The sequence below is a fragment of the Salvelinus fontinalis genome, chromosome 38 (assembly GCF_029448725.1).
Source record: "Salvelinus fontinalis isolate EN_2023a chromosome 38, ASM2944872v1, whole genome shotgun sequence".
Taxonomy (NCBI): Eukaryota; Metazoa; Chordata; class Actinopteri; order Salmoniformes; family Salmonidae; genus Salvelinus; species Salvelinus fontinalis.
Window position 1 is genome coordinate 24,696,783 of NC_074702.1, and position 5,106 is coordinate 24,701,888.

A 5,106-nucleotide genomic window follows, 5' to 3' on the forward strand; every position below is an offset into this window, starting at 1 on the left:
TAGTCGAGAGAGGCCATTAAGGACACACAAAGGGCACAAAAAGTGAACATAAAGTATAACCTCAATGTTTTACAGAACAGCATTTTGTTCGAATTTGTCCTTATCACTGCCCATTCCAATTTAAGCAAATGTCAAAATGTCAATATTTTCTGGGTGAAATGTAGACACGTGACCATTTATCAGAAACATTACCTGTAACCATGACATCTAGTGTTTTTTTATTGTTTTGGCTGAGTCCTAAGGGGACAGTTTCTTTTCAGTTCACCAAGCACAACCTAAAAACCTAAAAACCAAAGTGTCGAAAACGGATGAGACACAGTGGGTACATTCATAATGCTGCTGAATTCATAAAACAAAAGATTTGTATTTAACCCTGTCTTGACTTGATAGTTTCCATTGGATACACCATACACCATTCTGCTATTGTTTTCACATTTTTCAGTAGATGTTTTTCTATGCCTTTGGTTCCTGGACAAATGATAATGCATGATTAATGAGGGAACAGGGTAATCACCTAGTAGCACTTTTTCATGGCAGTCACATTGTCTCTGACTGTGTGTGTGTGTGTGTGTGTGTGTGTGTGTGTGTGTGTGTGTGTGTGTGTGTGTGTGTGTGTGTGTGTGTGTGTGTGTGTGTGTGTGTGTGTGTGTGTGTGTGTGTGTGTGTGTGTGTGTGTGTGGGTGTGTGTGTGTGTGTGTGTGTGTGTGTGAAATACAAATCCAACCAATCCCTTCATCTTTATGCCAACATTATACTGGGCCAGATATCCAAGAGGGCGTTCATTACAGCAAAGAAATCGATTCAGGGATCAGCTAATGGACTCTTATAATGGAGTAATGGAATCTACACTTTGTTCACACTTCGACTGGTGATCAGGGTTGAATATTTTCCCGGTATTTTACAAATGTTACATAATAAATCACTTTTCTCCCGGGTAACCCAATATTTCCCGCAAGAGTCATTCAAAAGCATTTTAAAGCATATAAATAGGCCAATGTCTGGATTTGATTCGAGCATTGATCAAAAATTCAAGCCTGATGCAACCTGAGCCTGATTAAATACATTTTATGATGTCTACATTAAAGACATTTAATGAACCCAAGCCCAAAAAATACAAAATTATTTTTCTGTTATCCAATACATAAGCTATATGCATTACGCACGACAGAAACACACAAAAGCCCGTAGATATAGGCCTAGCTATGCTGTCTTGGGTAAATAAATGAAACAATCTAGAGGTAGGCTAATCTTTTTGAGTGTGAACTGTACTGTATTGTATTATATAGACAGGAAATACGCACCTCGTTCAAAGCATGATGAAGCAAGGAGAGAACATGTGATTCTGTTGCAGTACATGCTGCCTACAAAGACTAGCTAAATAGATTTTAATTTGTCAGAATATTTCCCCTAATACAAACATTTTGAAAAACCTGTTTTGATTAGAATATTTAAAAAAAATCAGTTTTAGAATAAGGCTGTAACGTAACAAAATGTGGAAAAAGTCAAGGGGTCTGAATATACAGTGCATTCGGAAAGTCTTCAGACCCCTTGACTTTTTCCACATTTTGTTACAGCCTTATTCTAAAATGGATTAACTAGTCGTCGTCGCCCCCCCATCAATCTACACACAATACCACATAATGACGGCTCAAAAACAGGTTTTTAGAAAATTTGGCAAATGTGTTAAAAATAAAAAACTGAAATATTACATTTTTATAAGTATTCAGACCCTTTAGTCAGTACTTTGTTGAAGCACCTTAGGCAGTGATTACACCCTAGAGTCTTATTGGGTATGATGCTACAAGCTTGTCACACCTGTATTTGGGGAGTTTCTCCCATTCTTCTTTGTAGATCCTCTGAAGCTCTGTCAGGTTGGATGGGGAGCATCACTGCAAAGCTATTTTCAGGTCTCTCCAGAAATATATGATTGGGTTCAAGTTCGGGCTCTGGCTGGACCAGTCAAGGACATTCAGAGACTTGTCTTGAAGCCTCTCCTGCATTGTCTTGGCTGTGTGCTTAGGGTCTTTGTCCTGTTGGAAGGTGAACCTTCACCCCAGTCTGAGGTCCTGAGCGCTCTGAAGCAGGTTTTCATTAAGGAACTCTCTGTACTTAGCTCAGTTCATCTTTCCCTTGATCCTGACTAGTCTCCCAGTCCCTACTGCTGAAAAACATCCCCACAGCATGATGCTGCCACCCCCATGCTTCACCATAGGGACGGTGCCAGGTTTCCTCCAGACGTGACGCTTGGCATTCAGAACAAAGTTCAACAGAGTTCAATCTTGGTTTCATCAGACCAGAGAATCTTGTTTCTTATGGTCTGAGAGTCCTTTTGGTACCTTTTGGCTAACTCCAAGTGCGCTGTCATGTGCCTTTTACTGAGGAGTGGCTTCCGTCTGGACACTCTACCATAAAGGCCTGAGTGCTGCAGAGATGGTTGTCCTTCTGAAAGGTTCTCCCATCTCCACAGAGGAACTCTGGAGCTCTGTCAGAGTGACCATATGGTTCTTGGTCATCTTTACAATTAACAAATAAGGTGACCCACAAAAGCCAGATGGAGATGTGTGAATTAGATGCGCATTTGGTCTTTATGTTACTGTAGCATAGGCTATGCAGCAGCAAATGTAGGTCTACCTAACACAATAAACAAAGTTACCATGATGAGATGACAGGTCTACATACTGAGATGGGCTGTCGGTTCCCACCCTGGACATTGATGATTAATGCTGCAGTGAACAGAAAGAAATGTCACGCCCTGACCTTAGTATTTTTTGTTTTCTTTATTATTTTGGTTAGGTCAGGGTGTGACATGGGTGATTATATGTTTTTGTCCTGTCTAGGGTTTTTGTATGTTTATGGGGTTGTCACCAGTCTAGGGGGTTTTGTATGTCTATGGTTGCCTAGATTGGTTCTCAATTAGAGGCAGCTGTTGTCTCTGATTGGGAACCATATTTAGGAAGCCATATTCCTTGAGTATTTGGTGGGTGATTATCTCTATGTCTATGTTTAGTTGCTTGTGTCAGCACTATGATTATATAGCTTCATGTTCGTTTTGTTGTTTTTGTATAGTTCATTCCGTGTTCTTTCTTTATTAAAAGAAGATGCATTCAAATCACGCTGCGCTTTGGTCTCATCGCTATAACGAACGTGACAGAATCACCCACCAACCAAGGACCAAGCAGCGTGATATCGGGCAGCACCAGAAGTCAGGAGCCGCCCGAGCCGTCCGGATCTGCCAGAGTCTCCCTCCAGTCCAGATCTGCCAGAGTCTCCCTCCAGTCCGGATCTGCCAGAGTCTCCCTCCAGTCCGGATCTGCCAGAGTCTCCCTCCAGTCCAGAGGCGCCAAAGCCGCCCGTCAGTCCAGAGGCGCCACTCACTCCAGACTCAACCATCAGTCCAGTGGCGTCCTCTAGTCCCGGGTCGGTGGTGAGGGTTCCCGCTCTTAGAAGAATTTATATGTTTAAGATAGTGACTATCAATCCACCCTTTGACTAAATATTACACACAAGCTGGATAAATGTATTTATAGGTCTATTGTCTACGAATTACTATTATACATTCTTTATATTAAACATAGTTTAATACGCAAGGGGGCCGGAGCGGGCAGCGGAGGTGAGTTGATGGGATTGAATAGGCAGATCCAAGGAAGTAACTGAAGTCACCGACACCCAGGTAGGGATGGGATGAGTGTTCCGGGTGAATGACTGTAGACAGAAAAAACGGAGTTGAGTTCAAGGCAAGCAAGACGTACAAAACAACAAAACAAACTCTATCAAACTGGAGGCTGATACACTGGCACAACATACTGTTCATGGCTAACGATCCGGCAGGGAATGGATGTCAGGTCAGCGCTTATGAAGTGGAGGGGTGATGATCAGGACCAGGTGTGCAGATAGCTGATGGGATACAGGTGCGGGTACTCAGAGATCCTCCAACTAGCTACGTCGCCCGGCAACCAGACAGGGTGCGTTCCAGGACACTGGAAAAAAACACTCCAGGACAGAACACAGGCAAAAACAGACTCAGGAAGCGGGATTCGTGACATTAATTCCGTGTTCTTTCTTTATTAAAAGAAGATGCATTCAAATCACGCTGCGCTTTGGTCTCATCGCTATAACGAACGTGACAAGAAGGCCGCAGAGAATCCAGATTTAGACACATATAAATGAACAGTTCCATTCCATGTCATTGTCAACGTCGTGTGTATAGGGGGCAGGGAAGTCAGGCGCAGGAGAGTTAAACAAAGTGTAAATGGAGACTTTTAATAAATGTCCACATGACATGCTCCAAACACGAGAAATATACATACATCAAATAAAAATGGGTACGAGGACCCGTCGCGCACCTATACACCAATAAACAACACTTGACATAAAACAATCTCTGACAAACACATGAAGGGAAACAGAGGGTTAAATACACAACAGGTAATGAATGGGATTGACAACAGGTGTGTGTGGGAAGACAAGACAAAACCAATGGAAAATGAAAAATGGATCGATGATGGCTAGAAGGCCGGTGAAGTCGACCGCCGAACACCGCCCGGACAAGGAGAGGCAACGACTTCGGCAGAAGTCGTGACATTACCCCCCCCTGACGCGCGGCTCCAGCCGCGCGTCGACACCGGCCTCGGGGACGACCCGGAGGGCGAGGTGCAGGGCGATCCGGATGGAGGCTTTTAACATGGAAGGATCTAAAACGTCCTCCACCGGAACCCAGCATCTCTCCTCCGGCCCGTACCCCTCCCAGTCCACGAGGTACTGAAGGCCCCTCGCCCGACGTCTCGAATCCAAAATGGATCGAACAGAGTACGCCGGGACCCCCTCGATGTCTAGAGGAGGCGGAGGAACTTCACGCACTTCAGCCTCCTGGAGCGGGCCAGCCACCACCGGCCTGAGGAGAGACACATGGAACGAGGGGTTAATACGGTAATTAGTGGGTAGTTGTAACCTATAACATACCTCGTTCACTCTCCTCAGGACTTTACACGGCCCCACAAACCGCGGACACAGCTTCCGGCAGAGCAGGCGGAGGGGCAGGTTTCGGGTCGAGAGCCAGACCCTGTCCCCTGGTACGAACACCGGGGCCTCACTGCGGCGACGGTCTGC